General features: G+C 43.9%; 1 long non-coding RNA gene across 1 annotated transcript in view; it reads right to left on the bottom strand.

Moving 5' to 3' along the window:
* The window catches only part of LOC103346715 (probable ATP-dependent RNA helicase DDX60), a 100,140-nt gene that overhangs the window by 71,606 nt on the left and 11,845 nt on the right, over positions 1-16,689 (bottom strand). Inside the window, exons 3-9 of the long non-coding RNA XR_011378534.1 lie at positions 10,455-10,716; positions 9,262-9,331; positions 6,457-6,646; positions 5,783-6,124; positions 4,107-4,223; positions 2,049-2,219; positions 474-632 (exon numbers count right to left, since the gene is read on the bottom strand). This is a non-coding gene — a long non-coding RNA (probable ATP-dependent RNA helicase DDX60). The remainder of the gene's footprint in view (positions 1-473; positions 633-2,048; positions 2,220-4,106; positions 4,224-5,782; positions 6,125-6,456; positions 6,647-9,261; positions 9,332-10,454; positions 10,717-16,689) is intronic.

The following is a 16,689-nucleotide window of genomic DNA, read 5'->3' as shown; positions in this document are numbered from 1 at the left end:
GAGATCACAACTAACTACATAAAAGCATCAAACTGTGCTAAGTACAAAAAACCAAGGTTTTCAAATTTTCCTAAATTTCCTAAGAACTTACAAAGGACTTTTGTATTCCTGTTGTCTCTGTTTCAACTGGCTACGAAGTGTGAAACGCAATGAATGTAAATTCTTTATTCATTACTTCACTATTTATATATACTCATTAGAGTTGTTTTCTCAATGAACTCTTCAGTGTGGGGGTTGTTTTATACTAGGGAGGACTACATTTTTGTATGGAGTGCTTTTATCTAGGACTCAGTTTTTCAAGGAAACATGCATTGTTTGTTGGTAGCCATGTTGAAGATGGATACAGGAAACAAAGAACCTTTTAAGATGACTATAGAAAGCAAAACAGCATCAGTAGAGACACAGGATTGCACCGTCCAAGTTTTGCCTTATTGAATTTTGAGCGCTTATGAATCTCCAGGTGGTTCACTTACCATTCTTAGAAATGGAGAAAGTGTTGCATCCCATTTATGAGTAATGATTCTACTCTTAGCTCTTTGGATCAGAGGTAAATGCTGAAGGAAAATCACACTGAGACAGTACATTCGGCACAGGTCTGCTGCTTCACTGAGTGTGGGTGCCTCCTTCAAATCCTGGAAAAACATGAATTTTTAAAATGTCCACTTGCACAGGCAACATAAAAATTCAGATACAAAGGTGGGCCTTTGGTGCACGGGTTGAGTCTGCTTGGACACCTACATCCCGTAACAGGTGTCTAGGATGGAGTCCCAGCTTTGCTTCCAAGACCAACTTCCTGCTAACACCCAACCTCCTAACGTTAAGACCCCAGGTGATGACTGCCATTCAGCTGGGAGAACCACACTGAGATCAGAGCCCTGGCTTCAGCCTGGCCCAGTCCTGCTGTGGTGGGCATTTGAGAAATTAATTGGCAGATGGGCTCGCTTGCACTTGCTCATGTTCTCTCTCTGCTCTCCCTTTCAAATAAATAAAAACAAAGAAAGAAAAAATTTTAAAGAGAAAAATACAAACAAGAAGTCAAATTTTCTTGAAAAAATTCAGACATGCAGTAACAATATTTTAAGGCACCTTACCCAAAATTCTCCCATGTGACGATTTAATTCTTTTGGGGGTAATTTTATCTCTAGAAAAATTCTACTAAGCATGTGATGGATGAAAAACAACACAACTAGCTGTGTTGCCTAGGAGTGAAAGCTTTGCCTAATACATGGAGTTCCGAAATTCACTGTATCTAAACCTTGCATTTGATAAAATGGTAGGGAAATGGCCTCTGTTTAAGGACATGTCCAGCAGCCAGTTATTCATGTCCTCAAGAGCAGAAGTACCAGGGGTTGCAGAAAAGCTGCTTCCTGTCACACCTGTTCCTATGTACAACCAGGGCTGAGCATGGCTGTGATCTATACGGTAAAGCAACGTAGCAGAACAGAAAAGGAAAAAATGGGTTGCATCCCAGCTCTGCCCCCGAGTAGCTGCTTGACTTTTACTTACCATGTAGTAGACCACCAAGAACAGTAAAAAGTTGGTGACTGCATGCCCACTACAGCAAGGATTGACAAGTAATTCAGACTCTACTAGCTCACTACTGTTACAAATAGGAGCAACCTTATCATTACAGAAAACGTGATGCTGAGCCACAAAGTGGACAGTGGGCTCATCGTCAGGTCCCACTGCCTATCGGCTTTGACAAATGCTAACTTCTGTGCAATGTCACCATGTATGCATTGAAACTGGCCCAGGAGATTGCAAGCAGCAATGATGACCAGCTCTGAGCCAGGGGACAAAAGATATTTGTCCTGTGATCAGAGATGAAAGAGGTGACAGATTCATCTCAACTATCTTATAAAGAATCTTGCCAGCTTTCATAAGAATGAGATCATAATGATATCTCCATGCTTAGCCAGCAAACATGTGATCCACACGTCGTATTTTCTGTTTGACCTTGAGCTTATGCATAGGGCCACCACCCACAAGCACTGTCACATCATCAAAAGTGGCATGAGACGGGCTCATTGGTTTTGAAGGAGTCTCACCTGTGTATCACAGTTTTCTGTGTATGTGTTTGGGTTTTCACGGTCTTCTAAATCTAGTAACATTTTTTTGTAGAGCTTTAGTGCCACCGAACATGAAACGGAGCAGACAACACCTCGGATTTCAGCTGCTTGTGGCCACAGGTCCTGAAGCAAGGACAGGGTTTGATGCACCTGAAATAGAACACTTTGTCAAAAAAAAACAAAAAAAACAGTGATTCCAAGAAACAAGATTCAAAGCTGACATAGTAATTAATTCTAGAAAAATACTGAAATTTTATCTTTCAAAAACTTAAAGAAAAACATATAAGATAGGCCTGCGGAACTTGGAAAATGATGCTGAGCCGGTATTTAATAAGGCCCTAAGTGACATTTTAATATGAACAACTTTCTCCTGCTGATCTACAGGCCATGGCAAATCCACAGGTCTCTGTGTGATTAACCTGTGGATTCTTCAGTGTTGTCAGCCCAGACACTTCCCAGGGGCCAGTGAAGACACTGAGATGCATGGCATACACACTGCTAACGATCAACAGCTCTACTCCCATAAACTGATACGAACGACTGCTACCAAAGGCGTGATCACGAGAACCCTTGTATTTTGGGGAAAGTTGCAAAGGCACGATAAATCACAGCGCTCAGCAAGAGATGCAGACAGGAGCAGACGGGGGCGATGGAGACAAGATGTTTATCTGAGTCCGTGGTGAGGCATCAGGATTTGAACCAGGAGACGCAACACCTCCTAAAAGCTTGAAACAGTCATTGAACAAGTCACCTGGTCTCAATTCTTTCACTTAAAGACGTCAGTTCAGTGTCTACATGCTATGTCGGGTCTCACAGGGGCTTTACACTAAGACTGAAAAGAGCACCCCCAGGGAGTTCCGAGCCCGAGAGCATCAGCACACATAGGCTGCCCTTTGAAATCAGAGGAACTCAGAGGATGAAATCGGCAGCCCTATTTCTACTCTGTGTGCTCCTGGGGGCCTAAGGAGCAGGGGAGGGCCACTGAGCCCCAGGAAGGGCTACAAGTTTGGGAAGGAGAGAAGGACAGGGTAACGCTTGAGCACAGGCTGTTAAAAAACCCCACCTATGTAAAACAGGAATGAGAGTGAGGACACGAATGAAAACCATAGCTAGAGCCACAGTGAATGCTCCGCTGCAGCTCTAAGAGTCCCTCCCCTTCTCACAGCTGCTCAAGGAATCACCTGCATCTTTCTCCGTGCAACGTTACAGTTGGTTACTTGGCTCACATAGGTTAAAATTCCTATGAAAACAAGACCCCTTTTGGTCTTGTCCGCCACTGTAAGTCCAGCACCTAGCACGACATGTGGAACGATGCATCCGTGTCACAAATATTGCTGTATGGTTAAGTGAGAGAGCGAATGCAGGGAGAATGGACAGAAGAATCCAATGAGGTGGGGACTTTTAGTTCACCTTAGAATAGGGGACACTAAATATCTGGATGCTCATACGTGTACTGACTCCACAGTCAGGTGAACCCCGTCTCATCACCACGTCATGCCTAGTCTTCCAAAAACACTGTTCTATGGATTGTGGAACCACATGAGATGGCATGATTCAGGAAATCAGAAGTACAGAGTAACCACTGGCTTAGGTTACCTTCCGGAGACGTTCCCAAAGGCCAATGGCTTCCTTGCATTTGCTAACCTCAAAGATCCCTTTCCTTTCAAGATCTGAACAATTCCCATCTTCCAGGAAGCCAGCACCCACAAGAGCCACCTCACCCATCACAAGAGTAAGCCTTGGGATCGTTAACGTTATCACAGCACTGGCCTCTGGCCAGTATCACCACACATTGCATACAAAGTATTTTGTAGAAAATATTTTTAACCAACTTCAGGATGTTTTGATAACAATTTAGCAAGACCCTTTCTGCCTCAGAGGAATGCGGCTTGCAAGAGAACACTTCCCAGAGATGGAAGGCTAGGGAGTCAGGGGGCGTGAAGGTGAGCGTAGGACAGGCCTGTTTGCTAGAAGCAATAGCCATCAAAGGTATATTTCCTACACGCTGAACTTTAGTTTTAGGAGCATAGTCATTACCTCTTTCTGCGGGTCTTCCACATTTAATTTCAAATGACCACACACAGATATTCTTGCTTCCTGTGACTTTTGGAAAACCACATGGGCATGTAAGGCATGTCGCAGCTGTTTCTCATGCTACACACACAGATACAAAAAAAAAAAAAAAACACGTATGTGTACACATCACAAACCTCTACTTAAACTAAATACAAGGTGGAAAGTCATGTTTATTTGGCTACAGGAAAACAAAAAGAAAGCCATCAATTCAAATCAAATAAACTTCCATTATGTCTTCTTGAACTAATGCTGAGGACATTGCAATCTAACAACAACAAAAAAAAACACTTCTACCTAGTTCCATAAAAGCAACTATTTAAAAAGTACCAAATGGTATGAGCACTGAGCCTTGAGACTGACACCCACATCCCACACGGGAATGCTTGGATCTGATTCCCAGCTCCAGTTCCTAACTCCAGCTTCCTGCTAATGCACACCCTGGGAAACCAGTGACAGCTCAGGGAACTGGGCTCCCGCCTCCCATGTGGGAGATCTGGATTGCATTCTAGCTTCAGATCAGCTCAGCTCCAGCCGCTGCAGCCAATTGGAGAGAGAACTGGTGGATGGAAGATCTTTCCCTCTGTTTCTCCCTCTCTGTCTGCTCTTTGTGACTCTGTCAAATAAATAAATAAAAATCTTTAAAAGAAAAAAAATAACAAAGGAAGGGGGGGTGTGGGAGCATGGGCACGAGGGAGGGGAGGGTGGGAAGTATCACTGTACTCTAAAACTGTACAGATAAAATTTGTCCATATTACAAAAACAAAAAAATTATTAAAAAAACTATGCATGTTCGATTTTTTGCACCAAACTTAGCATCTTTAATTCCATTTTCCACGAACATTTTGAAGAACTCTCCTAGGTAATACATATTCAAACAAGTACACGTCTGAGTGTGTGTCCCTATGAGCTGTCACGTGCACACATATTTGTATAATTTATGCAGAAGAAACAGAATTTCCCACCTTGGTGCTCTCATGTCTGGTTTCTCTGGGTTCCTCCCCTCCATTTCCTCTTTCTTTTTTTTTTCTCTCTCTCTCTCACTGTCCACTGTCAGTGAGAGAGAGAGAGACAGAGAGAAAGGTCTTCCTTTTCCATTGGTTCACCCCACAATGGCCACTGCGGCCGGCGCACCGCACTGATCCAAAGCCAGGAGCCAGGTGCTTCTCCTGGTCTCCCGTGCCGGTGCAGGGCCCAAGCACTTGAGCCATCCTCCACTGCACTCCAGGCCACAGCAGAGAGCTGGCCCAGAAGAGGGGCAATCGGGACAGAATGCGGGGCCCTGACCGGACTAGAACCTGGGGTGCCGGCGCCACAGGCGGAGGATTAGCCTAGTGAGCTGTGGCGCTGGCCTCCATTGCCTCTTGCCCTTGAACTTGGCCCACACCCTTCTTCCTCATCTCACCGAATCACCCAAAGGCTTCATCCCCAACAAGAATTTCTCTCTTTGCCAAAACTCAGAACTCACTTCTACTAACCTGACTTGTAAAGCCAGAGCAAAACCTTCCTGCTTTCCACGTTAAAAGATTCCTTCAGAGCCTTCCTAGGCCCAACCTCTTGAACAAGGACTCACATTATCAGGGTTGTTTCTTCCACATTTACACGGCTCACTTCTTCTTAGGCAGTTCAACCTGACTTACCATTTCAAAGAATTGTCTGTGCTCAAAGCGACTTGAGGTATGGTATCCATAAATTCTAAGGACATCCGACTCTAGCCCCAAGGGCTGTACTATATTGATTTTCTTCTGAAGAGCATGAATGATAAAAATGTTTAAAAAATCTGTTTGTCGAGCGGTGATTCCTTCATCTGAGATGACCAAGAAATGCGGGTAGCATTCCTCAAGAAATGTGTTCCATTCTGGAGACAAACAATTGGAAAACTCAGTATGAACAGTGACATCAGTATTGTATTCTAAATGTTGAATCAGGGCAGTACGAAGGGCCAGAAAATGAGGCCAGTTAAAATATATATTTTCTGCATCCTGTAAAAAAAAAGGAAACAAGTGTTAGTATTAGAGATAAAAAATGAGTGTCTAGTTATTTTTGTGAAGCTTATGGGAGTTACTGTGCTAACATGATAGAAAGAGCTAAGATGATTAAACATGTTCTACACAGCCTCTACAAGTGTAAGTAGATAAGAACACACTCGGTGGCCATTCTCCTCTGTACAACATTTACTATTAGCCCTTTCAGCAGAGCCTCTAGTTACAGACTGAAGAAGCAATATAGCTAATAGTTAAGTAATGATGGGCCACGTTTCGAAATGATTGACTCTGTTTTCCAAGATGAGAACGGAGAACGAAATATCTGTTACCTTAAAAAAGACGATTACAAATCTGGCTTCCTTTTGAATGAAGTCGTGCAGAAACCGCTCCATAATGTAGAAGAAGTGGAGGGTTTGCCCCATCTTGAGGTTCACATGGAGAGCACAAGTGAGGAGTAAGGAATCTCCATCAATCAAAAAAAATTCAGATTCAACGAAGTCTTTCAGCAAGCTGACCCTCCTGAATAAAATACAGAACAGGCGGAGACTGTGGACAGAGCAGCAGCCGCCTCAGAGAAAACGTACAGTTTGATTGGGTGGGCAACTCTTCTTCCAGTCTAAGAAATTTAAAGAAAAAACTAAGCACAGATTTCTGTTATCTTTAACAGTTTTCCAGGGCATTGCCATGATTTTGATAATAGAATAAGCCCCTGGTTGGAGCCTGACATCCTAAGAGTGGAACTGCAACTCACTTCAGTGTACGCGTATGCTTAAATTTATGCAAAAAATTCATCTCCACATACATTTTAGATTGACAGGCTTACTGTTATGTACTTCAAATGTGAAACACTAAATCAGTCATTATCCTTGTTCAGTTATATGCTGTTTATTTATTCAGTTCAGTTATTTGCTTTTTAAGCTAATGTACAATCAACATCTGTGACGTCTTCACTCAACCCAGCAACAAAAAAAATTTTCTTTTTTTTTTTTTTAATTTTTTTTGACAGGTAGAGTTAGTGAGAGAGAGAGAGACAAAGAGAAAGGTCCTCCTTCCATTGGTTCACTCCCCAAATGGCCACTACGGCCGGTGCTGCACCGATCCGAAGCCAGTAGCCAGGTACTTCTCCTGGTCTCCCATGGGGTGCAGGGCCCATGCACTTGGGCCATCCTCCACTGCACTCCCGGGCTACAGCAGAGAGCTGGACTGGAAGAGGGGCAATCGAGACTAGAACCCGGTGCCCAAGATTTTTCATAACTTATATCTTCCCAGTGAGTCGTTTCCAAAGCTCATTACCCAGCCTCTCCCCTCAGAGGCAGCCACTGCCTTGAATTCAATTTTACTCAGTCTCACATCACTTTTTAAGTTCTTATGATGTATATTATGCTTAATTTGTAATTTTTATCAGAAAGGCATCCCACGCCTTTTCTGAAATTTCTTTGTTTAACTCAAGTACTAATTACGATTAAAATCCCGCATGTGGTTATAGGATGCTATGCTTGAACTACTGCACTGTGATGTGTACATCATAACTGATTCTGTGTCCTCCTTCCCATGGGCATCTGACTTGTTTCTATGCATTTTTTGATACTGCCAACTGTGCTGCAAGGACTATTCTCATAGCTTCCTGAAACACAGGTTTCCTCAATGCCCACTCGACTGAACTCAGGCAAATGGAATTACTGAGTTGCAAGTTATAGGGTAGCACCAAGCGGTTTCCAAAGTCATCATAGAGCTACACAGGCCTTAGCAGGTATCAGAAGTTATTCCAGCTACATCTGGTGGTGTATAAAAACAAGAACTGCTAGGACGTGGGTTGTTACTAGATATAATTCCTTTTAATTAAAGGAAAGCATTTGGCCTGTTAGGATGCCTATAACCTACATGCGAGTGCCTGGATTTGAGTCCTGGTTTCAGCTACCAATTCCAGCTTCCTGCTAAAGCACACCCTGGGAGGCAGTGGTGATGGCTCAAGTAGCTGGCTCCCTGCCACCCACACGGGAGACCCACACTAAGTTCCCAGCTCCCAGCATTGACCAAGCCCAGCCCGGCAGTCCCAGGCATTTGAAGACTGAACCAGCAGGTGGAAACTAACTCTCTCTCTCCCCTTCCCCCTCCCTCTCTCCTTCTCTCCCTCTCTCCCTCTCTTTTCCATCCTGCTCCTCTCAAACTAAAAACTCAAACACAGTAGGAAAATGTTAACTCTATGTATTCTTTCAGAATTCACTTTCCGCAAATTTCAACACATAATGTTTTGGCTAAGACCAAATGCTCTGGATTCTAAGCCTGCTCCTACGTGACTTTAGACAAATTGCTTGTCTATCCTGTGCTACAGTTTCTTGACTTGCAAAAAAAAAAAAAAAAGAATTCAGAACAGCTAATCCTTCAAACAATTGCTGTGAGGATTAATGAGATAAACATGAGTGGTTAGAACCAAAATATGCTTAGGCCATAATCTATACTTAAAATATGCTTGTTATAAAGAATGTTTTGAGTTTTTATTTTACTTTGTAGTTGAATACAATTGGTATTGTAGTATTATAAATTCCGTTTTGATTCTAAACTTATTCTATTGTAAATTAATTGAGAAAATTGGAATGAGGCACCAAATGCCAAGATTAGACTCAATAAACCACCAGTGGCAGGAACATTTTTACTCTCTTCACTGTGGTGTGCAAAGTCCCTAGCACATTAGCAAGCACACACAAATGGTTGTCAGGAAAACAACACAACACACTGGCGTGGTGCAGTCATCGTTGCTGATATTATAGAATGTTTAACCAGTGGTCAACTTGTGCCAAAGTCAGTTTCATGAAACTCGCGCAATGTTTTAAATGGTATACAATGTTAGTTAAACAGCTACTTTATTATTGTGCAGTATTAAAAGAAAATTGAGTCTTTTCTCCACTTATACCCCTCTTCAAATTCTTCAATAACTTACTCCTGGCTACCGAATGACTTAGACCATAACATTTCCCAAGGAAAGATTTCTCTATTTTTAATAACATTAACTGTTTACCCCATTGGAAGGTTATACAAAACAACTTAGCAGGAAGAAAATTTAAAAAAAAATATGTCATGCAGAGGGAAATAACATGTCGTGATGTGTGACTTTGAACTATTTGTGTTATACTTACTCGGATTTTGACAGGTGGGCCCAAAGGTACCTGGAGAGTTTCTTTAGAATTTCCCCACATTCAGTTAATCCTTTCAAAATAAATAACAGAGGTTTAATATTCATTTTTTTAAAGATTTATTTGTAAGGCAGAGCAACAGAAAGGGAGGGAGAGATCGACCCAGGAGCCCAGAACTCTGCTTAGGTCTCCCACATGATAGCAGGGGCCCAAACATCTGGGCCATCTTCCATTGCTTTCCCGGGCACGTTTGCAGGGAGCTGGATTGGAAGTGGAGCAGCCAGGACTCGAACTGGTGCTCACAGGGGATGCTGGCATTGCAGGCAGCAGCTTAACCTGCTGTGACACAACACCACCCTCTCATATTCAGTTTTAAAAGACAACTTCTGCTGATAACTTTGACTATATTTGTATTTTATGCAAAGCTGCAAACACATCAATGGAACGTTCCTAAGAATGTGAAAGACACATCGCTGTCTCCATAATGACAGCCTGCCTACCCCACTCATTAAACAGAATGATTGTGGGCCAGGGCAGCCAAATCGTACAATTTTGAAATTAGCTTTTTCATAAATTCTCAGTCACAAATGAATTTTATGATATACATAAATCTTTAAGAAATCTGCAAAATACAAATGTAAACAAAACTTGAGCAATGTGCCACTTCCAAAGTTAATTCATGTGAATATTTTATATGGAGAGACACACACACACAGAGAGAGATGTTAAATAAACAGTTATATAAATTTCTAAATATCTACATCTACCTTCAAAAGTTCTGCCACGGTGCGGCGCTGTGTCGCAGTGGGCTAAAGTCCCAGCCTGCAGCACTAGCATGCCATCTAGGCATCAGTTCGAGTCCCGGCTGCTCCACTTCCCATCCAGCTCCCTGACAATGCTCCTGGGAAAGCAGCAGAGGGTGGTCCAAGTGCTTAGGCCCCCTACACCCATGTGGGAGACCCAGAGGGAATTCCTGACTCCTGGCTTAGTCTTGCCTATTGAGGCCATTTGGGGAGTGAACTAGCGAAAGAAAGATTGATCAATCTCTCTCTCTCCCCTCTCCTTTTCCCCATCTTCCACCCTCTGTATCTCTTCTTCTCTGTTGTGTCATTCTACCTTGGAAATAAATAAATAATAAATCTTTTCCCAAAGAGGAGAAGCATGAAAGAAACTCACATGCATGGGTAATCCCTCACCTGATTCTCCCAACTGACAGCTGTTCTCAACTGTAGCTTCAGCTCCTGGAGGTGTCTCTTCATTGATTTCAAACTGCAGTTGCCTGGAAGTTGGCTCTTCTACGATGCCTTCTGAGCTCAGGTCATCTTCTTCTTCAAATTGATCAAAAGAGGACACGCTCTCCGTGGTCTCACTGGCTTCAGAGCTATCATTTTCAGTGTCACTGTCACTGTCACTGGAGCTTGACTTTTCACCTGCCACAGCAGGTGCAGTAGCCATGATCTATAAAAGCAAACCTATTAAGCATTACCCATTTTTTAAAAATAAGATATCACGATAGTTCACTCATTCAACAGTAACATCTGCTTTATTACTTCTCTCTCTAAATCTTCCCAGTTCGTATTTACCCAAGAGGATATTTTTCACAATCCTTCCCCCAAATATGTTTGCTGCAAGTCATTCAAAAGAAAATGGTGTGGGGAAGGCACTGTGGCATAGCGAGTTAAGCTGCCGCCTGCAGTGCCAGCATCCCATATGGGCGCTGGTTCAAGCCCCGGCTGCTCCACTTCTGATCCAGCTCTCTGCTATGGCCTGGGAAAGCAGTGGAAGATGGCCCAAGTGCTTGGGCCCCTGCACCCACGTGGGAGACCCAGAAAAAGCTCCTGGCTCTGGATCGGCACAGCTCTGGCCATTGTGGCCAACTGGGGAGTGAACCAGTAGATGGAAGACCGCTCTCTCTCTCTCTCTCTGCCTCTCCTTCTCTCTGTGTGTAACTCTGACTTTCAAATAAACAAATAAATCTTAAAAAAAGAAGAAGAAGATGGTGTGGCACCACTGCATGGCACAAAACACTTCTGAAAATACCTGAAGCTGCTTCAAAAAGCCTGTGAAAAATTGAACTAAAAGGACTTTTTTTTTTTTGTAAAAACAATGAAATCCATGCATGGTTTTTTCATAATAAACATTTCCCACAAACTTTTTAAAGTCCTCTCATGCATGAAAGTCACATTTACAGAGAAAAAAAATAGTGTCTGCAGAAGGATGTGAAGCAAGAAATCTAGAAAATGGTAGAAAGTTATGTTCGCACCTTCCTTTTGGAAGAGTCTCCAAAGACAAATTTGCAGCATTTGAAGCGTTACTAAGTCATATTCTCTCTCACAGTTGAGCGCATAGTCAGCCAGCTTACACTGAATTAGCATCCAACTAACATGAGGGAGTTGTTGGTTTCTGCATGCTCAATGATTTTCGGGGCGTCCTCAGCTGAGGTTCTGAAACGCACACTCTCTTACTCGAATCAGCGTATGTACCCTCGCTTTATGTGTCCTTTCACCAGGAAATACTGCAGGAGCGGCCCCAGCAGAGGTGCCAACAGTGAGACAGTGTCTTCTGGCTGGAAGAGCTCATCACGTCATTGTATACCGAAGCACTCCTGCTCTCAGGAATTGAAGGTCATTCTTAAGTCCAGGCACTCTACTGCGGGATGTGGTCATCCTAATTGGAGTCTTCATTGCTGGGTCAAATGCCCACCCCACTTTAAATGGCCTCTTGCAAGATGACCCCAAGGGAATGAATTATTAGCCGTGTAGATACTAAGCCGTGGACACCTCTGTGGTGCACCTCTGTGTTGGCTCTTCCTCTTGCTCCACCTCATTCTTCTTGACCTTGGATTTCCTGAAACTGCACGTCTTAATAAATTATTAGCACTTTTTTTTTTTTTTTAAATCTCAGTCTCTGCTTTCTTGGGAACCTTGACCAAGAGCATTGAGATCAGGAGTGGTCACTGAGAGTCTGTCTTCAGGATTGAATCGTGCAGCTGGATCCCTCCCTGGTGGAAGGTGCATGGTGATCCCGTTGCTGGGGCTAAGACAGGCGCCCATAACCTTGGCACACAGCAGGATCACAGTCACTAATACTTTACTCTGTGCTTAATTCTAATGAAGCACAGGTGGAGGGTAAGGCACTGAAAAAAATGCTTTGGCTGCAGCGCTTGAAAGTATGGGAGCAGGGGCCGGCACTGTGGCGTAGCAGGTAAAGCTGCCACCTGCAATGCCAGCATCCCATATGGGCGCTGGTTCGAGCCCCGGCTGCTCCACTTCTGATCCAGCTCTCTGCTGTGGCCTGGGAAAGCAGTGGAAGATGGCCCAGGTCCTTGGGCCCCTGCATCTGCGTGGAGACCAGGAAGAAGCTCCTGGCTCCTGACTTCAGATTGGCTTAGCTCTGGCCGTTGCTGCCAATTGGGGAGGGAACCAGCAGATGGAAACTCGCTCTCTCTCTCTCTCTCTCTCTGCCTCTCCTTCTCTCTGTAACTCTGACTTTCAAATAAATAAATTTCTAAAAACAATTTATGGGAGCAGTGATGATTTTCTTCCATCCATAACACCAGAAAATTTTTACAAAGAAACATAGATTGAGGGCATCCACCAGCCAACTTAAGGCGGTCCTGAAATTCAGAACACCTCAAGACAGATTTTTGAAGGCAGGCTCTCCTCTCCCTACTGCTCAGGGCAGAGTGTGATGAAAATCATGCTTAGAATCTCATACACAGCCTTGGCAGGTGTCCATTTTTTTTTTCTTGATAGGAAAAAAAAATGTAGGATGGGTATTTAGGTCATTTAGCAGTACCATTACCACTGCGGGATCTTTTCCTCTAACTACTGGTTTAGACACTTGATTTGAATTTGTGGCCAGCCTTGGAAAGCTGGAAATCTTGATGCCAAGCAGAAGCGAGATGAAATTTGAAACAGAGGCATACCAGCTAGAACCACAGCCTAGACCTAATTCTAGTGTTTACCCTTGGCAAGAGTTGGAAATCACAAACTCTGAAGTAAGAAAACACCATCTCCACCTCCAGATTCCACGTTAAGCACCATGTGCGCTGACCAACAATGCTTTCCTCCCTCCTACTTAATAAAAATATAATAAAAATAAGTCTATGATTGCTGCACTAATTTAAGATACCTCTGCTTAAAGATACACCATGAAATAAAATATTTCAAGGATTTATAATAACTCTAAGAGGTTTCTAACTCAGAGAAAGTTCCAGGAGGCAAGGGTAGGTCTGTTCTAGTCTCTAGAACAGTGGGCAATCAATCCCCCAGGGCCCCAACTGTTCCCCTCCGAGGTGACTCAAAAACGCGTGCTTGAGCAATTTTGAAAAGTCACAAGTTGAGGGGCTGTGTACTAACAGAACCCTACCAGCCATCCAAATGAGGGAGAACCATCATGCAGACATTGTGCAGACACCACACCACCTGTGGGTAAGGCCTCCCCAGTGTGCACAGCACTAGCCCTGGAAATGCCAGTCACAGGGCGTAACGATGCCCATGGGGGCTGTGCAGTGTGACGACTCTGCCAGTAATAACATCTCTACCCAACAGCTCTCGAGTAGCTCAGGAGCGTAGCAGTTACATCTTGTAAAACTAGCAGACGTGACTTTTACACAGGCCAAGAATATCTACTAGCTCACTTCACACAAGTCAGTATGTGTCATTTCTGATGATCATCAGAAATTATAATCATCAGAAATTATAAATATCAGCAAACTTCAACAAGAATTTCAGGCAAGATTTTAGGTCAGTGAGTACTGTGGGTCTGCAAGATTCTTCTTCTTTCTACTTGAGGCTTTCTTTGAATGGTTAAAGGTTCTTTTTAAAAAAAAAAACATTTTATTTATTTTAAAGGCACAGTTACAGAAAGAGAGGGAGAGAAAGAGAAAGAGAAAGAGAAAAGAGAAAGAGAGAGGTCTTCCATACACTAGTTCACTCCCCAGATGGCCACAATGGCCAGGAGCCTCTTCTGGCTTTCCCACGTGGGTGCAGGAGCCCAAGCACTGGGGCTATCTTGTGCTGCCCTGCCAAGTGCATTAGCAGAGAGCTGGATTGGAAGTGGATCTGGGAATCTGAATCAGCGTCCATATGGGATGCTGGTATCATGGGGGGCGGCTTTACCAGCTAAGCCAAAACACTGGCAGCAAAAGTTCTTATCTTCTACTTTAAGATTTACAAAACCCCTCAGAAATCTAGAAATTTTATGACACAGCTAACAACTCGGAAAGGACAAGAGTTATTAATGGGTGGAGTAGGGCATCTGGTACAGTGCTTAAGGAGAAACAACCCGGGCCTGGTGAGTGGACAGTGCTGTCTGTGACTGTCCACCAACCTACTTTATTTTCAGCTGTGAGTCCTAGTGGTTTGAGAGCACATTTAATAATGTACAAAGCAAAGAGGCAGAAAGAAGGGCAGTCAGGCACAAGAGGGCACTGCTCTAGTCTTTTCCACACTGCAGGTGCGGAGATCTGTTCAACACCTGTGTAAATTTCAACGCGGTCAGCCTTGTGCTAGGGAGAGAGCTGGCCTGCAATGCCATTGCCTACTGCAGAATGCTAGCAAAGACCTAGTGATTCTGAACTAACACAAGTCATCAAAACAGTTCCAGGAATGCTCTGGTATGGATAATCCACGTTGCTCCCTGCAGCATTGCTTTAATGGTGAAATATCAGAATTATCATACAAAATAGCAACCGCTTATGTTGGAATACAATGTAATCTTATACAGTCACAGCCAATGGATTATACTCAGCAGCCAAGGCCAACCTCACGGGCGCAGCCTACATGGTCACAAAGGAGCCATCACACAGCGCTGGTACTCAGAAGGGCCTTCACTGGGTGTAAACCTCTGCTGGTGGTGACTCAAAATCCTCGGTTTGTAAGCGAGTCCAAAGAACATGAGGCTGAGCCAAGGAGGTATGCGGGAGAAAGGAAAGAGCTTTATGACTTAGTACCTTTAGTGGCACTTTATCCCTGCCTTAGGAACAAGGCGCTCACAAAATTATGCAGCAGGCCCTGTTAGCAGTGGTGATGCAAACCCCTCCCAAGCAGCCAGCCACCCTGTGAAGGAGGGAACGGAAGACTAATCAAGGAATGGCTTCTGGTATAGTGGCTAAGCCACTGCTGGAATCCCCACAGCCCATGTTAGAGTGCCCAGGATCAAGTCCTGGCTGAAGTCCTGATTCCAGCTTCCTGCTAATCCACCCTGGGAGGCAGCAGGTGAAGGCTCAAGTACTTACATCCCTGCCACTCACATAGGAGACTTGGATTGAGTTCCCAGGCCCTGGCTTCAGATACAGTTCCAGCTGTTGTGGGCACTAGGGAAGGAAACTAAGGGATGAAATATTTCTCTCTTCCTTTGAAATAAAGAAATAAGAAACAAAGACTAATCGCCAGGGACCTTGTGGACCCCTCAAACCCTCTGGTCTTAACCCTACCAGCAAATCTCCTTTCATACCTAAGGGTCCCTCTCAAAAGTAAAGAAATAAGAAACAAAGACTAATCGCCAGGGACCTTGTGGACCCCTCAAACCCTCTGGTCTTAACCCTACCAGCAAATCTCCTTTCATACCTAAGGGTCCCTCTCAAAAGTCAGTTCCAGTCCCCGGGTGGCAAGATGTCCACCTCAGACTCCTCCGATAGCTCAAAGAAAGATGACCACTGGTGGGAACCAGGACACAGGACCTATATTAACAAATCACAGCATGAGGCCACAGAGTTATTAAGAAGGGTCCTTAGTAACATAGGACAAGTGCCTGTGGTTCTGCTCCATACAAAGACAAGCCCAAAAGAAAAGTACCACTGGTTTTTATGAGCTACACCTCTCTGATACGCCACCTCTAGAACTACTGGAACCTGGGGTTCCAACCCCAGGAGGGACACAGCAGAGCAGGTTTTAAACTGGGGCTTTACTGTTTTTGATATATGGCCTAGGACAGGTGCCCACCTCCTTTAGCCTCCTATTTCAAAGGGGATCAGCAGTGCCTTCCTCACAGAGCTTTGAAGAGGATTAAACAGTACAATGTGGTATAATTAAATAAAACTCTTGCTTTCCCTCCTTGTGCTGCTATTTAGAAATGAGACGATGATACACTAAGAACCCTGACAAGTGAAAGTGCTTCAAGAATGCTGATTCTGTTGCTGTCTCCTTCCTTGGCCCTCGTGCCCTTGTTCTTGAGACCAGACCCTTCATAAACCATCAGTTCCTGTCCCAAGACCCACCAGTGAGTGTATTGTTAGTTCTGCATAGGCTGAATACCAACTGTGTACCAGGGACTACAGGAATGAAAGCAGAGAGAAAAGGCCTGCCCTGGACAAGCTCACAGTCTTCTATGAGATACAGGTATTTAGCAAATACATGCTGATAAAATGGGTTAAGCGCTTTACGAAGATAAGCAGTGTGTTATGCAAGTTCTGGAAACGTATCCCTG

Source organism: Oryctolagus cuniculus, chromosome 8, assembly GCF_964237555.1.
Source record: "Oryctolagus cuniculus chromosome 8, mOryCun1.1, whole genome shotgun sequence".
NCBI classification, from domain to species: domain Eukaryota; kingdom Metazoa; phylum Chordata; class Mammalia; order Lagomorpha; family Leporidae; genus Oryctolagus; species Oryctolagus cuniculus.
Note: the sequence above shows the minus strand (reverse complement) of the source record. Positions and strands in the feature narration are given on the sequence as shown.